This window comes from Sciurus vulgaris (genome assembly GCF_902686455.1).
Source record: "Sciurus vulgaris genome assembly, chromosome: 3".
NCBI classification, from domain to species: domain Eukaryota; kingdom Metazoa; phylum Chordata; class Mammalia; order Rodentia; family Sciuridae; genus Sciurus; species Sciurus vulgaris.
Window position 1 is genome coordinate 35185664 of NC_136463.1, and position 25119 is coordinate 35210782.

At 44.1% G+C, this 25119-nt stretch overlaps 1 protein-coding gene across 7 annotated transcripts in view; it reads left to right on the forward strand.

Annotated features, from left to right (window-relative positions):
* Positions 1-2901: 2901 nt before the first annotated feature.
* Positions 2902-25119, forward strand: part of YPEL2 (yippee like 2) — a 61753-nt gene continuing 39535 nt past the window's right edge. For 4 of the 7 annotated variants that reach the window (XR_013762478.1, XR_013762479.1, XR_013762480.1 and 1 more), the window contains exon 1: positions 2902-3162. The gene's annotated coding sequence lies outside the window, so the exon portion shown is untranslated. Of the gene's footprint in view, positions 3163-3232; positions 3931-18847; positions 19025-25119 lie in introns of those variants that run through there. The other 3 variants (XM_079131488.1, XM_079131489.1, XM_079131490.1) reach the window with 3 other exon arrangements.

Here is a 25119-nt window from a genome sequence, read left to right on the forward strand (position 1 = left end):
ACCAGAGTAAGGGACAGACGGGAAGATCAGAGAGGTTGGCAGGGCCAGTTTGTGGGAACTGTGGGTCACCCTAAAGAGTTTGGAAGATGTACTATCTAGCTGCTTCATAGAAAATGAAGTGGAAGAGAGATCTATTAGGAGGCTGCTGCTTACTCTAGACAAGAGATCTGGGTGGCTCAGCCCAGGATGGAAGCAACAGACACAGATGTGTTCAGAGCATATGAATTTTTTTTGTGTGTGTGCAGTGCTAGGGATTGAACCCAGGGCCTTGTGCTTCTGAGGCAAGCACTCTACCAACTGAGCTATATCCCCAGCCCCCAGATGAATGTTTTGATGTGAAGCTGACAGGACCTGCTGATGTATTGTGTATGGGTGAGGGAAAGGAAGAAGTAATTAATCATTTCAAATGGTAGGAGAGATTAAGATGGGCACATAAAAGTGACCTTTTTCATGGTAGTAGAAGTACTTATGTGGCAATAGTGGGAATGAACGATTGGTGAGAGAAGATGCTGGAAAAAAATGGCTTGGAAGGCTTTGGGAACGATAAATTTGGCTTCCAAGAGGGATCAGGGGTACTCTTCAAAGCCAGGATGATAAACTGATAGGTCAGGAACCTCTCCAACTTTTTATTTATTTGTTTGCTTGTTTTAAAAAAGCTGATTCTGAATACATCTCTTGACATCTCTACATTACTTCATCTCTTTTATCCTCCAGGATAAATATCCCTTTTTTGTTTGTCTAATTTCAATCTCTTCATTGGTCTCAGCTTGTCTCCTTTCAGTGCTTTCTCAGAATATGTCCAATTCAAGCAGGAAATGCTGCTCAGTGGGTACTGGTGGAATATGTACTGAGGACATCTAAAGATGCCTGGGTTCAGAGAGGAAGAAAGTGGTTTCTAGTACTTTGTTTCACTTCTCCCTTCTTTGTTGTCAACTCACAACACTTGGCACTTTTTCACTGGGAGGAGCCATGATTAAGTTTAATTTAAAAAAATATTGTTGATAGCTAACTGGCTGATTCTATTGTCCTCGGGCTCTGTGGTCCTGTTACCTCTTCTGCAAACACACAGCAGGCCTGCAGGGGTCCTCAGAGCTCCCTGTGAACCACTGTACCAGGCTGGTCTTCTTTAGCTAACATTATCTTTTATTTAAACAGAAACGGTAGCCACCAATCTTGTTACATAATACCCATATCCTAGGGTGTTAAACCAATGCAGAATCTACTGTTAGGGAGTGGTGATCTGGCAACAGGAATATTCTCTAACACAATATTGCAGAAATGTTGTAACAAGTTTGACTATTTAGAACTTCAGAGCTACAAGGGACTTGAGAAATATCTTATTTCATTCCTTCTTATTTTATTCCTTTTTGCAGTGCTGGGATGGAACCCAGAGACTCACACACAGTGAGGCAAATGACCTATACAGTGAACTACAATCCCAGACCCTAACCCTCCTTGTTTTAAACTGAGAAAAACAAGGCCTAGGGAGACAAAGAAACTTGTCCAACAGGCAGATCAGAGGTAGAAATCAAGCTTTTGATAATCTAAAAAAATTCATCACTTCTTCTTAGATTAAGGATTGAATGCTAAACCTTTCTTGTTTTGTCACATCACAAACTAAAACTCGACTTTCAATTTAGACTCTCCATGATTTAGACTTTCCAAACTAGTCAACTGTAAACTATGACAGTACCCTTACACTAAAACTGCAAATCAAAGGCTGCAAGTATTGAGGTGTTTTGTTGTTATTTTTACTAACATTGGGCCTGAATTCACACTGGACCATGCAATGTTCATTAAGTGAATATAATTTGATTGACCAAATATATTTTAAAGACAGCTGAGTGTAGTTGAAGGTGAAGTTTCGAGTCACCTGGATCTCTAACCCAGCACTACTGTGGTTTTATGTGCAAACTGGTGTATGGATGGAGGTAGGAGTCTTCTGGGCTTCCAGAAGCATCTCACATGCTGATAGCTGCTCAATGTAACATGTGGTTTCCTTTCTTTTTATTTTCTCCTTTCCGAAATTGGCAGTTAAAACACGTGCTTTCTTTGGAGGAATTGCAGAACTCCAGCGGTTGACAGAAAGGGCTGGACCTCTTCTCTTCATTCTTTATCAAACTGACCTGTTTTCCTGCTGGGAGACTCTGCCCCACTCCACCCACCTGGTGCCCCCCTGGATTTCCCGACTGCCTTGAGCTTATTTTTTAACCTTCTCTTCCTCGAAAAGCACCACCCCACTGACCCAGAACGTGGGCTCCTCCCCTCTGGTCACTCTGACCATCCTACTCTCTCCAGGGCTAACCACCGTCATCTCCCTCTAAAAGTCCTGGAAAATCAGCACTTACAGACCCTCCAATTTCCCTAAAGCCTCTTCTTTCCTACTTTTCGCTGGCCGAAATTACAAGCAGGGCCGGGAGAAGGGGGGAAATGCTTTGCTTCTGCGCAGGGCAGGGAGGGTTGGGTGAGTCTGGTATTATTCCATTAAATTCAACTGCCCAGCTCCTGAGGGCAACTTCTAGCAGCTTAGACTCTGGGTTAGGAATGGCTTAAGGTTAAGGGTGGGATTACTATTTTGGCAATCTAAAGGTAGGAAGTACTATAAATCCCGTAGCCCAACATTGACCACCTTCCCAGCTCCAGGTTCTGGGAAATCCCAGTCTTGACCTGGGGACAAGCCCCAAACCCAAACAAACAGCCTCCTCCCTGGCGCAGAAAGCCCACCCCTACTCATCACTCTTTCTTCCCGCCCCGCCCGCTAGCTGCCTGGACCGGCGGGACCCGACACTCTCAGCACTCCCCGCACCCAAGACCGGCCAGGGCAGAGGGGTGGGGGGGGTGGGAGATAGGGGAAGCGGGGGGCGGAGTTCCGTCCTCCGCTGATTGGCTCTGTGCGGATGGGCTGCGGCCGTGCCAGGCCAACCCGTGTCGTGTTGCTATGTGCTGAGCGGAGGGGATAGGCGCGGGGGCGCGTCCGTCACGGGGCAGCCCCCTGCCCGGACCTGGAGGGATGCGGAGTGGCGGCGGCGGCGGCGGCAGTGGCGGAGACTGTGGCTTTAAGAGCGCGCCGGCAGCGGGCGATCCAGCCGGGCGGTCCTTCGCTGCTGCGCACCCCCGCGGAGCCGAGCCCGGCGCTGGCCGGACGGGGCAGCCTGCTGCCGGGTAAGCGAGCCAGGAGCCGGGAGCGCGGCGCGGGCTGGGCGCGCGTGGGCGTGGGGCGCGCTGTCAGCGCGGGCTCCTGATACCCGGCACTGGACGCCGGCCCGAGCTCCCTCCGGCCGGATCCCGCGAAGTGCGCAGCGCCCTCGGCCCGGCGCGACGGCTGGAGGTCCCGCGTGGGGTCCCCGTGGGGGCCAACGAGCCGGGGGCGGGGAGCGGGCCGCCGGGGCCACGTGACCGGTTTGTTTACAAACACTGCAGGGCCGGCGGCGGAGGAGCCGGGGAGGCGCGGGTCCCTGGTTCGGGGCTGGGGACCCGTGCGAGGAGCCGAGCAAGTCTGGGGACGGGAAGCCCGAGTCGCTGCTTCCTTGTCAGTATAGTGCCTGCGGATTTGAACTCTAATGGGTCAGGGTGGGAGCGCTGGACGTTTTCTGTCCCCGCGTGACGCCGCGTGTTCCCTGGAGACACTTGGGTCGGGGACGCCGCCCTGAGGGCCCCGCCTGTGGGGGACTGGCTGTCCTCGAAACTCCCGGGAGCGCTTCGCCAGCCCCGGGCCGCGGTAACCGCAGCGAGTTCCTGCCTGGCTGCTTCCCGGCGCCTCCCCAAGGTCTTTGCCAAAGGGTGGGCGCGAGCTCTCCTGCCCAACGGAATGTGGGGGCCTCTGCAATGAGGACCTCCCAGGGTTGGCGCTGAGGGGCAGCCCCGACCTCTCATTGCTTCAAGTTCACACTGCTTGCCTGCTGACGACCTCTGGGTGCTTTTCCTCAAATGGTGGGCTTTTCTTCTGTCTCTGGCTGGGGAGGGGGACGCTATCTGGGTTTTGGACCTGTTGTCCTGGGGACTGCTACCTCTGACTTCACTCTTAGCTACAAGAGTTTAGAGTGCTTCTTTTTTTTTTTCTCTCTGATTGGCGTGTAACTGACCCTGTCGCTGCTAACAGCACACGGAACTGCTCCTGAGTTTTGAAGGGGTTTTGCTTTTTTAGTCTCTTTGCTGATTTGCTCTCCATGCAATGTGGTGATGGTTGTGTGTGGGTCATTTGAGTGAGTCTTTGCCTTTGTGTGTCGCAAAGCTAACAAGACAACTAGCTACTCATCTTCCCCCCCCTCCTTTCTCCCCTTGTTCCCCTCTTTTCTGGCAAGGTGGGGTTCCCCAGGCCATATCTCTAGACGAGAAGAGTAGAGGTCTTTCTTGTACCCCACGTACAGAACACCAGGGGAGCGAGGAACCTTTGGGGTTGATAAATTAAGTAAATATCGCCAGCTGTGCCGTGGGACTTAATCTCACAAGCTTGATGCTCTCCAGTGGTCTCTTGGTTCTGGAGTCACAGGACCTGTGATGAGTTGGATTTAGCCTTCCCTGCTTTTGTTCTTACCTTGTCTCTGCCATAGGACCTCAGAGGTGGGTCTAATCTGAGTTCGGTCCATCTGTTCCTCGTTTTTTAAGTACTTAATGCTTAGTACTTAATGCTGTGATAGTTATTCCTCTAATGAGGAACATTTTCTTTCTTCTGAGTTGTGTGACAGGATGGCTACAAGTCTTTCCCACAGGAATAGGCCTATCCTGAAGAGAGCTTTGTAAACTTCCCTTTGGGATCATTTTTTGTCCCTACCTGCACCAAACATGTTGGGTGGGGATCTTTGACTCATCACCTTCAACTGGACTTTGTCTTATTAATTTAGGATTCAGTAACACCATTTCTTGGATCTGTCTGTATCTTTGTGCTTGAACTGAAATCAAGAAGCTTGGAGTTAGGGGTGGAAAATGGGAAAGAAGCCTCTGGAGGCTGAGGTTGGAGGATGGTAAGTTAGAGGCCAGTCTTGGCAATATAGTGAGACCCTGTCCCAAAATTTAAAAAAAAGACTGGGGATATAGCTTAGTGGTAAAGCATCTTGGATTCAATCCTCAGCCAAAAAAAGAAAGAAAGAAATGCATAAGAATGCTATTTTTCTCATTCCCTCTAGGAACACAATTTTCAGACATTGAATGGGATCCACCATGAAGAATACATTTTACAGTATTGTACAGGTCCCCAACTGAAATAAGTTCCAGGAAATAGTAATTATTGTCCTTACTACCTGCAGTGTGTTCTGTTTAATTTTTTCTACTTCATTAAAAAAGCAACTGCTGGTGTGACTCATGAATTTGATTTTCTAACCAAATGGGTCATGACCCACAGTTTGGAGAAATATTGCTTTTGGGTGGAGGTCCTCAGACTTAAATGTGTAAAAAGATGACCCTGACCCCAGTAGTGATTAAAAATAGTTTGTCAGAGGTGTTTATTTTCAGTGGGACACAGGGATCTGCTTTTCTTTTTCTTCTTCTTTTTTTCTTTTTTTTTAGTTCTGGGGATTAAGCCCAGGACCTTGGGCATGCTGGGCAAGCACTGTACCACTGAGCCACACCCTAACCTATTTATTTATTTTTGGTACTGGGAATTGAACCCAGGGGCTCCTTACCACTGAGCTACATCCTCCGTCCTTTTACTTTTTATTTCGAGATAGGGTCTCACCAAATTGCTGACCCTGGTGTCAAATTTGTGATCCTGTCTTAGCCTCCCAAGTCTCTGGGATTACAGGCATGCACCACCATGCTTATCTCTTGAAATTTTATATTCAGCAAGGGTCTTGCTAAGTTGCCCAGACAGGCCTTAAACTTGCCATCTTCCTGCCTCAGCCTCCTGAGCATTTTAGTTTTTAGTTTTTATTTTCTGCCTTCCGCTTGGGAGCTCTGGAGCAGAAAGAAACCTTTGGAATCTGCATTTTTAATAAGTGGTCCTTAAGATTGTGACGAAGGTGGCTGATTAGAAACTCTGGTCCAGTGGGAGTTGGTGGCAATGAGCTATAAAAGGCATGAACTTGAATATGAAGTACAAGATCAGGTATATAACCCATACTCTCAGAAATCCTGAGATCATTCAGCCACCAGTCACAGTAGCTTAGGCTTTGGAAAGTCTAAGGGCACAGTGTAGTTTGTTTTCAACTCTTTGAAGTAGTTGGTGGTAAGAGACTGGCAGCCCTCTCCCTCCCTGTAGCACCCCAGCTCATTTGAGGGCTGCTGTTCACTGTTCTGTGCCACTGGATGTTTCTAGGTGCGTGGGGGTTGGGGATGTGAGTAGTGCTGATGCGTTGCTGTTCTGTTCACAGATTATGTGAATTTTCATTGTCATAATGATGCTAATGGTTTTGAGGCAGCAACTCTGTCATTGTGCCTGGGGGATTAACAACTGGCCAGCAGAAGAAAGGGTTGATTTTGCTTAATATCTGGATGGTGTTCCAGACTGTGTAGCCTGGGGAAAAGGCAGGCTGGTGACTTTATTTTTATTTGGGGGGTGGGGGAGCAGTGAAGGGCTTGTTGCATCAGATGTTAATAGAGATAAAAGTTCCCACACTTCTTTGTCTACTCAGCTTTGGTTCTTTCCCACTGCTCCTGTGTGCAGATGGATCCTGTTAGTCATCCAGTTTCTGATGCTGTTCCCTCTACCTTCCAGCACAAACATACAACTGATGCAGTCACACTTTAGATTTCCCCCTCTTATCTGCAAACAGGTTGGTAAAAGAAATTTCTTTGAATTAATCAAAGCTGCAAGTTAGCTTCAAAAAGGACTCTTGAGTTATCCAAATTCAAATTCAACTATGCCTTTTTTGGGGGTTGGGGTGGGGATTGAACCTAAGGGTGTTTAACCACTGAACCACATCCCCAGCCAGCCCTTTGTTTTTTTTTTTTTTAATATATTTAGTTGCATATGGATACAATACCTTTATTTTTTATTTATTTTTATGTGGTGCTGAGGATCAAACCCAGTGCCTCACATGTGCCAGGCAAGTGCTCTACCCCCAAGCTACAACCCAGCACCAGCCAACCCTTTTTATTTTTTATTTTAGTTTTTGATTGTAGATGGACACAACACCTTTATTTTCTTTATGTGGTGCTGAGGATCGAACCCAGTGCCCCACCCTTGCGAGACAAGTGCTTTACCACTGAGCCACAACCCGAGCCCTGTTTTTTATTTTGAGACAGGGTCTCGCTATGTTGCTAGGGTCTCATTAAGTTGTTGAGACTGGCCTCAAACTTGGTATCCTCCTGCCTCAGCCTCCTGAGTCTCTGGAATTACAGGCATGCGCCACCACACCTGGCCAACTATGGTTCTTGCCAAAGTTGTGCCTTCTGTGGGAACATTAGCTGTGGGATTGTTTAAATTCAGTCAAATACTTTTCAGTTTGGCCAAGTAGCTCACATTCAGAATGTTTAGTTTTGAGCATGTGGAAAAAAGAAAGCAACAAAAGTGTGGCAAGGGATAGGCTATCTTAGGATAGGAAAATTAGAGGCAAAAGATGCTCAGGTGAGATTCAAATGGAGGATCAGGATCAGTTCCCTTTGTACATTACCTCAGCATTTCCCTGGGGTCAATCAACCAAACCACTAAGTGCTCCCACAGGTACAAACCTCTGGTAAAGGGAGAGGTGTCATTTTGAATTTTAGCCTACAATGATGGAAAAGCCAGCCAGGGCCTGTAGGCTAAACGCATTTTGTTAGAGTTGACAGTTTTCAGTGTATTATTCTTAACAAAAGGTGATAACATGCTTGGATCTGTAAAGGATTGCACCTGCCTGAATTTCCCTAGGAGCTGTGAATATAGCTCTGGAGAGCTTAAAAGTAAGTCAGAATATTTCACGTCCCTGTTCACAAATTACCAATGCCTTCCCTTGCCCTTCAGGTATGATCCAGCTCTTCTCTGTAGGTGTTGTGCAGCCTGTCCCCTTCCTCTGTCTCCCCCTGGTCCCCGCCGGGTGCACCCTGCTTCATTCTGCTGCAGCTGCACTGGCCTCCCTGAAGTTTCTGAAAATGCCATGCATCTTTTTGCCCCATGGGGTTTCTGCTGTTAGCCCTGCTTTTCAAGATGCCCTTTCTCCAAACTTTTGCATGACTGACTCCTTTTCTCACTTGGGTTTCAGAGAACCCCTCTGTGAGCTAGACCAGTTGTGCCCCACCCTGTCCCACCCCTCAGCCTCTTTTGATCCCCTTAATTTTTTTCAAAGCACTTTAGTATCATCTGGAAATGTATTGTCTACTTGTTTATTGGAGTGGAAGTCTGAGAGCTCTTCTGACTTTCTGCTGACAAACTTGGCAGTGAGTGGGCACTGGACAAATACCTGTTGATTGAATGAATGCATGACCTAGCGAGGCAAGGTTTCCAGTTTCTAAAGTAGAAATAACACTTTATTTTTTCAGAGATAAAAAGGAAAAATATTGGGCTGGGGAGATAGCTCAGCTGGTAGAGTGCTTGCCTTGCAAGTGCAAGGCCCTGAATTCGATCCCCAGTACTGCAAAAAAAAAAAAAAGGAAAAATACCTTTTTAAAGTACGTTTCTTGGTTAGGAACCCAGGGGTACCTAACCACTAAGCCACACCCTCAACCCTTTTTTATATTTTATATTTTTTTGTATTTTAATTAGAGACAGAGTTGCTTAGTGCCTCACTTAAGTTTTGAGGCTGGTTTTAAACCTGAGATCCTCCTGCCTCAGCCTCCCAAACTGCTGGGATTATAGATGTGCTCCACCACAAAAAGTACCTTCTTATCCTGGGAAAAGAAGCAAAAATTCTTCCCAAGATAAGAAACTACTCTCCAAATTAACTTTCTTTTGCAATTTCTGCTTTTTATACTGTCATTGCTTTTTTCCATGTATAAGTTGCCAAAGCTTTCAAAAGCTATATTCTTTTTGTAGTTGTTAATAAACAGTGCTTGCCTCCTCCCTGACCTTCCCTTGGCCTCACTGTTTTCTCCTGACAAACATTAGCATTTCCATCAGAAATCACACTTCACTAATACCAGGAGACACTATATATGGGGCTAAGAACCTGGGCTTTGGAATCAGAAAGAACTGGATAATTAGCTGTATGACCTTGGGCAATCAAAAATTCTCTAAATCTTTATTCCTTATTTGTAAAATGGGACTAATTATAGTTCCTATCACACAGGATTTATGAGAGGATTAAGTGAGAGAATGCAAGGGAAACCAGGCACAGAGCCTGGCACATAAGCACCCAACTAGCTAATAATAACACACACGTTAGTGGTTGGATTCTTCTCTCTGGCAGGAATCCATTCCTAATCCATTGATTTAGGAATGGCCAGTGGAGAGGAAGACTCCCAGATCTTACATTAATATAAATAAATGAAGACCAGAAATGACACTCATATCAGAACTGGCATGGAATTTAAAGATCATGTAATTACAAACTGCCTGCTGCCCATCTCTTAACAAGCACCTGCTTGGAAGAAGTACTATTTGTGAAAGTTTACAGAAGGAAGTGTTGTCTACCTGTGGCCCTAGCCATTTTGGGCTTTATCCTTGATACAGTTACATAGTTGGGCCATATTATCTCAGCCTTTCCAGAACTGTTTTTACTGAGAAAACATCAGTGTCTGTTCTTTGCGTTCATAGGACACTGGTCAGAAATAGCTTTATATAACTGGTTTCTACTGTCCTTATATTGAAGACGTTAGCTGCAGCCTCTCTTTATGTTCGCTTTAAGAAGTTCATGGGAGAAATTCTTTCAGAACATGGTGCCAGGAAAAGCTTTGCCTCTCCCAGGGAACTGGTTTGCTTTTTCTTTGTGGACAATTGGAAATTTATAACTGCTCATATTTCTCCTTTTGGCTTTAGCTGCAAGGAAGTACAGAGCCAAATTTGTGGCTTGATTTTAGGAACTGTATAGGGCCCTGCATCCTAATTTTTTTCCATTGTTAAACTTTTAATTTTTATTTTCTCTAATTTCAAGTGAATGACTTGTAACTTTCATTACAAGCTGGATAGATACTGGATTGGGTATTTAGGGGAAGCTGGAGTTGTGGCTCAGTGGTAGAGCATTTGCCTGGCATGTGTGAGGCCCTGGGTTTAATTCTCAGCACCCCATACAAATAAAGAAATAGAAAAAAGATGCATTGACAACTAAATATTTTTTAAAATGCATTTTTAGATATTTCATTTTAGGCTCAAACAGATGAAAAGGACTTGCTGAAGACACTACCACTAATTAGGGCAAAGAGAAACAAAACATACCTCTTGTTTCACAGGCCAAGGGCCCTTTCTACTGTGTACATTCTAGAGGAACACAGACTCCTGACCCAAACCCCAAATCACCTATAATGTCTCAATGTTAGGCAAAGGTACTTTCTGTCTGTTTTGGGGCAAAGGAGCGCTCTGCCACGGAGGTACAGCTCTGCTGTCCTCTGCATTTCTGTTACCTGGCTGGGCCAGCAACACTTGTGCTCTCCTGTCTCCTGAGTTACAGGGCAATTAGCCTTGCCCCTGGTCTTGAGAATGTGGTTATGTCCAGACTTTCCCTTGGGAAAGGAAGGCTTGACATGCAGATGGCAGATGGATGTTTTCTGTGTGTGAACGGTGGCTGAGCTTACTTGCACCAAAGAAATTGGCTTTATTTTATTTTGCCTGATATGAAGTTTAATTCCAGGAGATGTTGACCTTCCTGATGATTTATTTTGTTTTGTTTTCTCAGGGAGTTTCATTGGGGAGTGCTATACCTGGCACAAGTGAGTGTCGTGTTGAGCATATTCTGCCAATCAGGAATATTTTGATTATTGTTTTGAGCTAGAGAAAAAGAAATGCCGAAGCCCGGCATGGTAGCAAGTTCAAGGCCAGCATGGGCAACCTAGTTGGACTTTGTCTCAAAATAAGAAATAAAAAGGGCTGAGGATATAGATCAGTGGTAGAGTGCCCCTGGGTTCAATTGCTAGTACCAGCACCACAAAAACAGAGGGGGGAGGGGTTGAAAGAAAAAAAAAAGAGGAACCTCTGGCTGAAAAGCCGGAATTTAACCTTGGTTTTATTTTCCTGGGCGATACTCATTCAGCAGATAATGCCTTTGGGAGATAAAGATGAGTTAAGATATGGACTCTGCCCACAAGAGCATATTCTCTAGTCCAAGTGATAAAGGCATATGTATAAACAACCAGAGTACAAGGTAGCAAGGGTTTAGGGTCATTACAGAGATACAGAAAGAAGGGTGGTTTGGTTGGAGATGGTCCTGTAAAGAATGAAGAGAATTTAAACATGCAGAAATATTCCAGGGACCAAGGATTCATTTCCCAAGGTCCCCTTTCTGGCTTGTCTGGGTAGGAAGGATCCCTTCGGGGAGTGGGACAGGACTTGAGTCCTGATACTAGTTCTTTCTAGTTGTGTGACCTTGGGCAAACAGTTTAACTTATCTTGAACCTTTTCTGCATCTAGAAAACAGGGATAATCATAATAATGCTGCCTTTTTGAGTTGCAAAATTTTTTTCTACTTTTTTCTGGGTTGTTAAGAGTCGAGATAATAATGGATAGCAAGTACTTGTCCTTTTTGGTCATGGTCTTATAAAGAACAAAGAGATTTAAACATGCAGGAACACACCAGGGGGACCTGCATGCAAAGGCACAGAGGTATGAAGGGGAGAGGGAATATATGAAGAATGCTCAGCAGGTACCTGAGATATGGGAACTCTGGGCTGCCTTGCTGCAGCTAAGACCAATGGCAGGGAACTATGACTTCTATTCACAGTGGAATGCCTTTAAAGATTTTTAAAGTTTATTTATATTTGAGGCATGGTTTTGCTAAGTTGCTGAGACTGGGCTTGAACTTGGGATCCTCCTGCCTCAGCCTTCTGAGTAACTGTGATTACAAGTGTGTGCCACTGTGCCTGGCTCATAGTAGAACACTTACGAATGAAGAGCTAGCTGTGAACAGTGGCTAATTGACATGGATTAAAAAGTGTCCCGACTAGGAGACTATGTCTAGGGATTCCCAAACCTGGTCACCTTAAGAATTCCTGGGCCTCACCAAAGATCTACAAAAAATAATTTTCAGAATGGGGACTCTGTAGTAAAAAATGCTAATAACTCACAACCTACCCCACTCCAATATTTCCTGTGACTTTTATTCCCTGCAACCCTGCATTTTCCTAATGCAGCCAACCCCACACTTGTCTGGATTCTGGAAACCACAGGGGCCATGGTTAATCACCTTGGCCGAAATTACCAAACATCCTTGGCCTTGCCTTTCCCTCGCTCTATTTTTGCCTCTTCCTTTTCTTTGTAGCCCTCGTCATTCATTATATTTCTCTGCCCTTTGTCTCTTCTTTATTTCCTTGGTATTTGTCCATTAGGGGACCTCTCTAAAGTGACCCACTGTCAAATGGAGCTTAAGGTAGAAATAAATTATCTTTCAGTATTTGCTATATTAATGGTATAAATGTGTATTGTGTAAACCTAAATTAAATGGTGCTTTTAGTTTGTTTTATTCATGAGACTCTTAATTTGTTTCCTTTAGGATTTGAGTAAAAAAGTTAGCCCCACACTTAAATCTAGCTTTGGAGCTAAATACTCCACTACCAAGGACCAAAAGCCAGCTGTTTCTTGTACTAATCTGTTGTCCGACCTTCTGGTTCAGGTTATTTCCTTTTCTTTTGCATTTTCTCTCATTTTTGCAATTAATGTTGGAGCATTAAGTCTGGAGGTATTTTAAGAGGGTGCAGCATCTTCGTTTGACATTATAATTAGTTAACTGGAACTCTCCTATTTTGTTTAAAGTTCTAGAGGATTCAGGTACCAAAGATTTGCTTCCCCAGGCCCCTCTCTGGCTTGTCTGGGTAGGAAGAATCCAGTTGGGAGTGGGAAGGGACTTGAGTCTTGGTACTAGTTCTTTTTAGTTATGAATCTTGGGCAAACAGTTTAATTTCTCTTGAGCCTTTTTCTCATCTAAAAAACAGGGATAATCACCAAATATGATAGCCTATGCCTGGGACTCAGGAGGCTGAGATAGGAGGATCACAAGATCAAGGCCAGCCTCACAACCTAGTGAGGCCCTAAACAACTTAGACATGGTCTCAAAATAAAAAAATAAAAAGGACTGGGAACATGGCTCAGTGGTAAAGCACCTCTGGGTTCAATCCCCAGTATCCCTTTCTCCTCACAAGAAAGGGGATAATCATCATAATGCCTGACTTTTTGAGTTGCAAAGTTTTTTTGTATTCTTTTTTTCTGGGTTGTGAAGAATTGAGATAATGATGCTTATCAAGTACTTGTCCCTTCACTGACCCATAATAGGGAATTAATAAACTGAAGCATCCAGGGCTTATTGGCAGTTGCTGGGGCCTCTTCCGTCCTTCCCCCACTTCTCAGCTGCCTTCAACCAAGGCTTCCTGAGCTTGTACTTTGTGCCACTATTTGGGCTAGTTATGAGAGATGATTAACCAGACATTGTCTCTGGCCAGAAATAGCTCTCAATCTAGTGGGAAGACTGACCCATTAAACAACTAGCTTTGTGGAGGCGTCTTGAATTCTTTGACAAAGCCATATTGGCAATGTGCTTGTCTCCCCTCCATGTACCAGGCCTGAAAGGGAAAGAGGCTTTAATTATTTATAAAATCTACTTGCTGTTCCCATACAGAGAAGAAATCCAGACATTTACTGCAGAGTCAGTTTCTCCTACCCCACTCCCTTTCCTGTCCTTTATGAAATGACACCATTAGATGACAGTTTAATAATTTCTAAAACAAAATACATCCATCTTTGGGCTGGTGATGGTTGGGTATTTAGACATACCAGCCTCCTTTTGAAGGTGCCTCTTCCCTTTTTTACTCTTTGAGTTTTAAAAAGTTCCTTTTCTAAATTCCAGTTGTGGAAAGGCAGGGGGCCCAACCACATGTGTCAGAGTCTAGAGTTTTGGATCTATTTGAATTGGGAGATGAAAGTGAGAAAGCCAAAGGCACACTGACGGCTGAACAAGGGAATTGTATTGGCAGATTTGGGATGGACGCTTGCAGTTAATTGGGGCCCCAGCTGTGCCCTGGGGACCAGCAGTTAAAGAGAAATCAAGGTCACACAGTGTCCATAGTCCAGAAGACATTCATTTATTCTGCAGATATCCGAGTTTGGGAAACAGGGATACAATCACTTCAATGAAAGTAAAACTGCAATTTGTCAGTATCGCTGAGTGTGTGGAATAGGTGACTTGACAGTGGGAGTTGGGGCGGGTTCCCTGGTGAAATAACTTCTAAAGATAGGCCATATCTCCTAATTTTCTAAGACCCTGTTTCCTCCCTCCCCCCCACCCCCCTCTGTGCTGGGGATTGAACCCAGACGTACTTTACCACTCAGCTACAAACCCAGCCTGTTCTTTTTTTATTTTGAGACAGGGTCTTGCTAAATTTCTCAGGCTGGCCTTGAGCTTGCAATCGTCCTGCCTCAGCCTCCCGAGTTGTTGGAATTACAGGCATGCGCCATCATGCCTGGCCAGCCTCAACAGCTTAGTGAGACCCTGCCTCAAAATTAAAACAAACAAACAAAGACTTTACAAGAGTTTCACTGTGAATAGAAGTCAGTTCATTTCCATAGAGTTGTTCTTAGCTGCAGCAGTGGTAGCCTGTTGTGCCTTTAGCACAGGGTCTTGCTAAATTGCCAGGCTTGCCTTGAGCTTACAATCCTCTTGCCTCAGCCTTCCAAAAGTTGGGACTATGGACATGCGCCATCATGCCTAGGGAAGGAAAGGATCCCTTTCCTTCTTGGCCTAAAGCAAGTTTGACACTTCAGTTTTCTCTGAGTCTTGCTTAGAGCAGCAGCTCAGACTGCCCTGGGGTCTTGTAGGGACCACCCTGGGAGGAGACTTCTAGATAAGAAATCTGGGAGTTTCTCTAGGGCTCTAAAAGTCACTGCCAAACTGATTCGGGCCACCTGGGAAGGTGCCTTATGGGTTATTCTGGACTTGGAGAGGCAGAACTAGAAATGTTTCTGTGGTCAGATGACAGCTAGGTCAAACTGTCATAGGTTCACATGGTGTGGCTCATCTGAGCTGTAACTTCACATACTGAGTTTCAGACATCATCAACAAGTCTTAGCCAATTGGCATCACAAGAGTCAGGCTGGCTTTTTAATTTCGTGGAGTGTTAATGGTGAGTCCCATGTAATGCCCAGAATTAGATATTTTAAATGTATTGGATAGTGGCAATGTAACTAAGGAGATTTTTTTTTTTTTTTTAAACAGCTTTACATGGCAGCATGATTTCACTGATGGTTGTTCATTTTACTCAGTTAACATTTTTCAAGAATCTCTAATGTGCTGGGCATGGTGGCACATGCAAGGGCTGGGAATACAGCTTAGCAGTAAAGTGCCCGTAGGTTCAATTCCTGGTACCAAAAAAAAAAAAAAAACCTCTGTCAGTTCTGGACCCTGAATCCTGTGGAACCCATTGTGAGGGATGACCCATAAGACTGGACTTTCGACTGCATGAAATTCCCAGTCTGGTGAGGAGACTCATGAGCAATGTAATAAAATGCCATTCTAGATAAAGGTGAAGTTTTGGTGTGCTAGGGGGAAGGGGCCACCAGCTTAGGGTCTTATTTGAGCTGGGTATTACAGGATGAACGGGCAGAGGTTAACACATTTAAGGAATGAAACTTGAGAAAAAACACAAGGTAGTGACCAGACTTGGTGTGTTGGGGAAATAGGTTTAGAGTGGAGTTGGGGAGGTGATGAAAATATAAAGAGTTGGGAACAGGATCTTGATGTCACCTGACAGTTTGGACCGTGTCCTATAGGCTGCTAGGAAACCACTGGAGATTTAGAAACATGAGAGAGATGTGATTAGATTGTATTTTATAAATAGAATTCTAGAATGGGCTAGAGAGGTAAGAGCTGAGTCAGGGAGTCCAGTTAGGGAGCAAGCACAGTAGTCCACAGTGATAGAGGACGAGGCCCCCACAGGGCTGCTGGTGACTGTGAGGATGGCAGTGGAAATTGGGGTTTAAGGAGAACCAACTGTCTAGGGGAGAAATGAAGTATGATGTAGGAGGGAGAGGGAGGAAATGGTGTTTCCTGCTTAGGCAACTGGGCCTACAAGAGGAAGGAACAGAATTGGGGTGAAGGTTATGGGGGCAAAGGAAAGAGAAAAGATGATGATTTTTTCTTTAATTTTGCAATGCTGGGGATGGAAGGGGGGGGGGGGGGGGCTCGTGCATGCAAGGCAAGTGCTCTACCACTGAGCCACACCCCAGCCCACATTATTGGCTTCGGATGTTTGTTTCAGTACCTATTCCTAAGATCTTGATGGAGGGAAATAGTTGAGGGTTCAGGAGTAGGAGGCACAAGTTCAGATGGCTTGTGAGGGTTTAGAGAATGTCCAGGGGAGCAGTCAATCAGAGGCACAAGGTAGAAGCACCTCCAAGGAGAAACATGGAAGGAAGAGCACCATGAGATTGATGCTGAGGTGGAAGAACATGGTAAAACCATGATCTTTCAGGAGAAAGCAGCTGAATGCCGCACCAAGGAACAGGGTTAGCAGTCAAAAGTAGTAGTGTTTGCATTTGACATCTGAAAGCTGCCCATGCTTTTGCTATTCAAGATCCCAGTTGTGATAAATGATATTCATGAGGCCTTGCCAGAAAGCCTTGTAGCTCTTCCATTCCTTGGGTGGATCTGTATTGTATCAGTAGATCCAGCAGTACAATTAGAAATCCATGTTCTTGGTCTGCTGTAGCTTCATCCAACTGTGTAGAATCCCATTTACTCAGTTGTACTTGGATGCTTGTTATGCTGTCTCTTTTCATGGAGGAACTAAGGAATGATTTATTTATTTTTATTAGTACCAGGGATTGAACCCTGCAGGGCTTAACTACTGAGTCACATCCCCAGCCCTTTTTAAAATGTTTCGAGACAGGATTTTGCTAAGTTGCGGAGGCTGGCTTTGAACTTTTAATTCTCCTGCCTCCACCTCCCTGAGCTGCTGGAATTACAGGTGTGCACCACTGTGCCCAGCTCAAAGGCATCTTGCAAGATGGTTATAGGGTCGGAGCTCGTAGGACATTCTGGGAATCATGTCTACTAGATTACTCATTGTCTCTTCTTCAGCCACTCACAGGAAAATTTCAGAAAACTTGTATCCTGAACAACCAGTGTGTTTTTATTTTATAGGAAATGATAAACCTTGTAAATTCTGATTTAATCAACCCCTGTCCCCGCTCTGGTGACTGGGAGCTCAAAGCCAAGTGTAACTTCAGTGATTATTCAGCATCTTAGCAGTATACATGTCTGTGTCCGGACTCTCCTTTTGTTTTTAATTTTACTCCCCATCCTAATTTCTTTTTTTTTTCTTTTTCTTTTTTTTTTTTTTTTTTTTTTGCGGTGCTGGGGATTGAACCCAGGGCCTTGTGCTTGCAAGGCAAGCACTCTACCAACTGAGCTATATCTCCAGCTCTCTTCCCCATCCTAATTTCTTTATTTTAAATCTTATTGTGTTATATGTGATTTTATAATTAATCTCAAATACTTTGAGTTCTCTTTCTTTCTTTCTTTTTTTGGTATAGGAATTGGACCCACATCCCTAGCCCTTTTAATTTTGTTTTGAGACAGGTTCTCACCGTGTTGCCTAGACTGGCCTTGAACTTGCCATTCTCCTGCCTCAGCCTCCTGAGTTGCTTGGATTAAAACCATATGCCACCATCCATATTTAAAAATTGAAATTGTAAACATGTATCCCATTTGTTTACAAAAAAAAAAAAAAAAAAAAAAAAAAAAAAAAAAATAAAAATTGAAATTGTAGACAAACCTGAAGTAATATCTGATCTGTTTGATAGCCAGTTAGCAATAGCTACTTCCGATATCGAGTAAATGACATGCAAGTTGCAGGGGAACTGCCTCTTATATGCAGATGTTCTAACAAATGCAAGTCTCACATGGAGCCCTCCTCAGGTGAAGTGTCAAACTAAGGATCCCATAGTAAATACATTCCTTTGCGAACAGATGTTGCAAAAGCATGTTAGCATCTGTCTCTGAATGGCCTCTGTAAGGTTGGCTTGGTCTATGACCTTTCTAAAATCAAGGCCTTATCAAAATGAAGGTTGGGGGATGGATACTTTGCTCTGGGACAGGATTGCAGATTTCAGTTGGCAGGCATCATTACACATGGAACCAGGACTTTAAAGAGTGGAAGGAATCCTAGAGATCATGTAGGATTATTGTCTGACAGATAATCCCCCTGAAATCAAGACTAGACCCTATATCCATTGAGATGAATGGTTGGCTTTGTTTTTCAGGGAGAATGCCTCCTTGACAGTTCAGGTTCGTTTTATTATCAGCTAGATGGATTTGAAGTACCACCTGGGTCAGTGCTATAAAAGGTATCTATAAAATGATGATATTGATTTTTTTTTTTTTTCCTGTGTATCTTGCACATCAGCTTGTGGCAGTTTTAATAGGGGATTTTCAAAGAAGTTTTCAACAGTGAGGCCCCATCCCGAGATTAGCAGTGTCAGTATAGACCCCATGGGTAACTTGTCTGATGCACCAAGTGATGGAGTGTTCTGTTGTTTGGAATAACAGCAATAATATCAGGTCCCCAGTTAAGCCACAAAAGCCTACTTAAACCACAATGCATCTTTAAGTGGATTAGTTTAGGCCCTAACCTCCTAACCACCATGAATCAACCTGGGGCACAGGAACAGTGTTCCCTTTGGTTGTGTGAACAGGAACAGCTCCTTCACCATTTCTCCCTTGCTGGGAAGGATGGTTGTAGCTAATCAAGGTTACTGAATAGTGACCAGGTTCCAGGTGCAGTGTTTGAATGCCTCACTTGCATTATCATTTGATTCTCTTGTCTCCTTCAGGAGGTAGACACTGTTGTTATCTCCTTTCAGGCTGTTTGCCCAGTGGTAATGCAGCTAATGAGAAGAACCCAGACTCAATCCAAGTCCATCTGCCTCTAGATTCTCGCCGATGACTACGCTGCTGTCCACTCTTCCTGTGTGGCAGATCAGAGATCCTGGGTCTTTCCTGACTTCTTTGGGTTCTGGATTCTGGCAAAATTAGGCTGGGTAAGGAGGACAACTCTGGTGGCTTAAAGGCCTTCCACAGGCATTCGATCTCTTGTTCTTTTTTCTGATTTCCAGTCTCAGAAATGGCTTGCCAGCTCACTTTCCACTGCCACCACTGTGCATCCGTGCTTCTCACATTCCTCACGGATGGTTGGACAGAACATGGGTACTCAGTCATGGTTCTGCCTTCCAGATTACAGGTGTGCACCACTGTGCCTGACTGATGCTGCTCTTTTATTTATTTTTTAACATAGACTCAGTGATGTAAATAACAGGCATGGATGCCAATAACAGACCTTTAATCAACATCCAGGGTTTAAAAGTTCTTCTGTAAGCTAGTGTACAACTGTAATCCCTGCAGCTTTGGAGGCTGAGACAGGAGGATCGCAAGTTCAAAGCCAGCCTCAGCAATTTAGGGAAGCTTTTAAGTAACTTAGCAAGATCCTATCTCAAAATTTAAATAAAAAACGTGAAGGGCTGGGAATGTGGCTCCGTGGTTAAGTGCCCAGGGTTCAATCCTTGGTACAAGAAAGAAAAAGGGGAAAAAATGTCATCTGTGGTCCAGAAAAATCATGATTTTTTTCCTGGGTACAGGACTAAGTGGAAGGTGTGAGGGGAGAGTTGGGTTTGATGGAGGCTATGGACCCAGGGTGACTTTGCCTCCTTCTTCATTACATGGGACGGACAGGAGGGGACCTCTTTCATGTGTGGTAGGTGGTGCAGGTAGGTGGAGTGATCTAGCCACCAGTCCAGTAAGAAGCAGAGGAAATTCAGTTCAGTGATGGTGTTTAATGACTACTGAGCTCAGGGGTACATAAAGGACCACGTGACCCCTCTAGTAGAAGATGCAGAAGCAGAAAAAGAGAATTCCAGTAGGCTTAAGCTAGAGGTAAACAGAGAAGGGGCCATTGAGCCAATGCTGAGGTGACATTTGAGCTGAGTCTTTCTTAAAATATTTTTTAGTTGTTGATAGACACAATATCTTTATTTATTTTTATGTGGTGCTAAGGATTGAACCCAGTGCCTCATGCATGTGCAGGAAAGCACTCTACCACTGAGCTACTGCCCTAGCCCATGAGTCTTTTTTTTAAAACTTGTTCTTTTTAGATATACATGACAGCAAGGTATATTTTGGCATATTATACATACATGGGGTGCAACCTATTACAATTTTGATGCCATTCTTGTGGTTGAACATGATATAGAGTTACACTGGTTCTGTATTTATATATGAGCATAGGATAGTTAAGTCTGACTCATTCTACTGTCTTTCCTATGCTCATACCCAGTCCCTTCCCTTCATTCCCCTTTGTCTAATCCAGTGAACTTCTGCACTTCCCCTCCGTAGGGTTAGCACCACATATCAGAGAGAACATTTGACCTTTAGTTTTTTGGGACTGACTTATTTCACTTAGCATGATAGTCTCTCGTTCCATCCATTTACCAGTAAATACCATAATTTCATTCTTCTTTCTCGCTGAGTAATAGCCCACTGTGTATATGTACCACATTTTCTTTATCCATTCATCTGTTGAAGGGCACCTATGAGCTGAGTCTTAGTGGACAAGTGAGGGTCTGAAGAGGAGAGATGAGAAGGTTGTATCACACTGGGGGAGAGGCATTAACCATGGGCGTGTGAATGTAAGTGTGGGGTCATGGGGAACTATGAAGAGCTTTTTCCCAGTTGCCCGAATCCTAAATACTTATAAGAGAGTTCTTGACACATGGTCAACTGTTAATGTCAGTTCAGTAAGTGGAGTATAGAATATAAGGTATAGATGAGATGAGATGAGGCTAAAACCTTCATGGATGCAGGTGGGAACACATACCTAGAATTTACTGTATGGTTACTACATGCCAGTCACACATGCTGTGTAACTCTTAATTTAGTTAATCCTCACAAGAGCCTTTTCTAGTAGATATCGTTGACCTAATTGAGGTCCAGAGAGGTTAAGTAATTTCTTCAAGGTTTACATAGCTAATAAATGATGGGGCTGAGATTTGAAACTGCTTCCAGGTTTTTGCCTTGTTAGCCTCTACCCTGTAATTGCCTTTCTGAAGGCCATGAGCGTTATGATACGGTCAGATCTGCTTTCAAAATAGACAACAGTGTCTAAAATGCAGAGGGTGGATTTGAGGAGAAAGGCTTAGGAGCTTGTCAGGGCTGTATAAATCAGAGAACATGGCCACCAATGAAGCCACCTCTTGGAAGGACCTTCATTGCAGCACACCCCATGTGTCTTTCAGTGTTATAACTACCTGGTCTCTCCTTAAAAAGGTAATTCTAGGTTTGGGGAGATGCAGTCTGAATGGCACCATCTTGTAGGGTGTTTCAATACAGAATAAAGGGTCCCAGTGGAAGCAGCAGACCGCCCATTCCACTGGGTTGAATCTAGCTACACACAGGCTTGTGGTTCAACTTGAAAGCAGGAAAGAAATGAGGCTTTGTTAAAGGACCCCACCCCAAACTCCTTGTCTGTTCAAACTCTCGGGGCTTCTTTTTTTTTTTTTCTTTTTAAGCAGTAGCACCTGTTTTGTGTTTCATTGGCCATTAAAAATAATAGCTGTGGCCGGGTATGGTGTTGCACACATGCCTGTAATCCCAGCAGCTCGGGAGGCTGAGGCAGGAGGATCGCAAGTTCAAAGCCAGCCTCAGCAAAAGTGAGGTGCTAAGCAACTCAGTAAGACCCTGACTCTAAAATAAAATACAAAATAGGGCTGGGAATGTGGCTTAATGGTTGAGTGCCTGAGTTTAATCCCCAGTACAAAACAAAATAATAATAGTGGTAACTATGATTTTGGTGTGTATTGTGTGCCGGTCCTGAGTACTTCTGTCCTCTCATTTGATACTTAGCATCCTAAGTATCAAATAAATAATAAGTCATACAAACTTTTTGGTATTATTATTATTATTATTATTATTATTATTATTAGGTTTGGGAAGCTGAGGGTCACAGTGGTCACCTAACTTGCCAAAAGTCACCCAGCTAGAAAGGAGTAAGAATGGTTTGTGAGATGCCAGAGTCCATTTCTATTCCAGTCTCCGCCTACTTTCTGCCAAAACACTCCTTGGAAACAGTGATGCAGAGGCACACCTTGGGGATGGCCTGGTTGGTCTGGAGGAGTTGCTTCCTCTAGCGAGTTCCACATACCAAGTCAGTTTCTGTGGCTGTGTGTGATGGTCTGGCTTGGCTAACCCAGCACTCAGCTTCTTCATGGCTTGACTAAAAAATGCATACTTGCTGCCTTTCTCTTGCGGTGACACTCAGAAGGTTCCGTTCTAAGTTCCAGCTGGAACTGTAGCTCCTCGTGAAAAGAGCCTGTCTGTCAGGCAGGCCAGCCAGGTCCGGAGTGCACTCCCTATGCATTTGGCTCTCGAGGTGGTTTATCTGAGATCTTTGTTTTTAATCACAATATTTCACGTTTTTTCTTTCCATGCTGAGCCAGCTGGGGTGGTAGCAAATCTTTCTTTAATTTCCACTGTGATGGATTATTAGTTCACTTAAAATGCTGTTTAATTTGTACATGTGCTCTGAGGCTTTAAAATACTGAGTTAATTTGATTATTGTTGGAGATCAATTTGGACTCCATAAAATGCTGAACGAGTTGGATTCACGAAGCCCCTGGACCCTGTGGCCCCATCGACAGGGATCAAAGTTCAAAAATTAAAATGCTCTATAGACCTATACCCTTAATTCCTTCCTTTAAAAAAAAAAAGAATCAGCTCCAACAAGCAAGTTTCTCAGTTTTCCCTTAGAAGAGAAGGAGGCCACAGGAGGTGGATATTCTTCAGTCTCTGGCTGGAAGATAATTTCTGTGATTCATCCTGCTCCTTCCTTTCTTCTTTATTCTCTTGTCTTTTTCAAGTTCAGAGCCATGGTGAACAGTGAGTGTGCATGTGTGTATGTTTGTGACACACTTAAATTTTTTTCCTTATTTATTTATCTCATTCATAAGGTTTATTCTATTTTTAAAATTTTTAAATTTTTTTACATTTTAAACATTTTTGTTCAAAGCTTAGACACAAACTAAGACCCACATAAGCTAAGGACTACGCAAGGGTCAGGACCCTCAGTAACACTGTCTTCTACCTCCCACTAGGTTTTTAGGGACTATAATACACAGGGAGCTGATTATGATCCTCCTTCTGAAGGACTTACCTAAGGCTGTTTTACAGTCAAGTTGTTTTTATATAAATTGGAATTACTCTAAAATAGTGATAAAATATATAGTGTAGTAATACATAAATCAATAACAGATTATTATCTATATAGAGGATTATATACCGATACATAACTGTACATTCTATAGTTCTTACCAAAATCTCAGTCCTTATTCCAGATGCCAATTCAATAATAAGGACATGGTTTTGAGAAAAAGTTAAAAGAAGATTTTACTGCTTTTCTAGCAAAGGAGAAACACAGGATTACCTTTCTTCCTCACTGTAGGCAGAATTATCTGTCTTTGATCCGACACTTACCAAAGGAACCAAGTAATTCAGACTTTGGGGACAGCATCAGAAGTTCTCAGAAATGACTATATCCCAAATTAACAAGTAAATCACAACTCTGGACAGAACATGTAGAATGTACCCTTTGAATTACCTCTTTACAAGCCTCATGCTCCCCTTGATAGGCAGAATCATAGCCTCTGAGACAGGAGTCCCCTGTGTCCTCCCTAATCTCTCCCTCTCCCTAATCTGAAGGGAAACAGGATTACCTTTCTTCCCCTGACACACTTACATTTTAAAAAATGAGTATGGGGGATTTAACCCAGGGGAAATTTACCACAGAGCACATCCCCAGCCCTCTATTTTGAGACAGGGTCTCACTAATTTACTTAGTTGCTAAGGCTGGCCTTGAACTTGCAATCCTCCTGTATCAGCCTCCTGAGTCACTGGGATTACAGGCATGTACCTCCATGCTTGACTGACACACTCACATTTAATACAGACTGTAAATGCTTATTCTGCAGAAAGTAGCCTTGAATAAGTTTTGGGATTCGGATTTGAAGTTGAGCATAACCAGAAACTTCTGCCTATGAACTTTTTTTTGAGGTTTCCTACAGAAGAGAAGTGAGAAAAGGAATAATTCTACTCCAGGGAAATGCATAATTTAGAAGCTGTCTGCATGCATAAGAAAACAGACTCTGTAGCTGCTCTGTAAACACAGAAAGGCAGCCAGGGTCATTGTTTCCCTTTCTTCCCTTGGTGTTTACATAAGACTGATGAGTCCTGTGCTCCCTACTGGGCAGTGGAGGCCACAACTTAGAAGCACTGGGCCTGGGGGAAGCCTGCTACTCACTGTTCTCTGCCTGTCTTCTCTGTTTCCTTACCCTAGCCCACTACCCCTTCCCTTCCTGGATCTTCTGTCCTTCTTGACAGTAGAACAGACATATTGGAAAGGTTGAAGTTATTTCAGGAAAGCCCAAGCTGTGTGCCTGGCTCTTTCTACCACCTGTAACTCTTTGACTTCCAGTAGCACTGGTTTACCATAGGCTGTTTTGTCCATTCACCTCATGCTCAGGAGCTCTGGATCCAGGGGTTCATGTGTCTTCCAGCCCTGTGTCCTGTGATGACCAGGTCTAACTCTGAGGCCGAGGTGGGGGAATCATTTCCCATTTCCATATCCTTCAAGTATTTCTTTAAGGTGTGAAATTGGTGTGACCTGACCTCACATCTGTAAGGGACACTGAGCAGGGAGACATTATGCTCTGACCTCTGCAGGTCTGAATCCCTCCAACAGTCAGGCATCTTGCGTATAATCGGTCCCCTTAGATGTGGAGCCTGTGTGGCTCAGGGCTGCAGAAGGGATGTGTTCTCACTGTGGGATGAGGGGTAGTGACCACTGTTGTCCTTCAGCCTACTGGTCGGCAGTGGTCTTCACCAGGCAGGAAAGTCCCAGGAGTATGATGGCTGTAGTGACTGCTGTGGTGGAAGGAGGCCAGGGCGAAGAGCAACTTCCCTTTGGAAGATTTAGGTTCCAGTGAGGTTTAGAGGAAAGAGAAGACTATGAATTTGCAAGATTTCTCCTAAGTGTCCAGATGGGTCCCAGAGATAATCCAACAAGGAACATCTGATTTTGTTTGTATGTCCT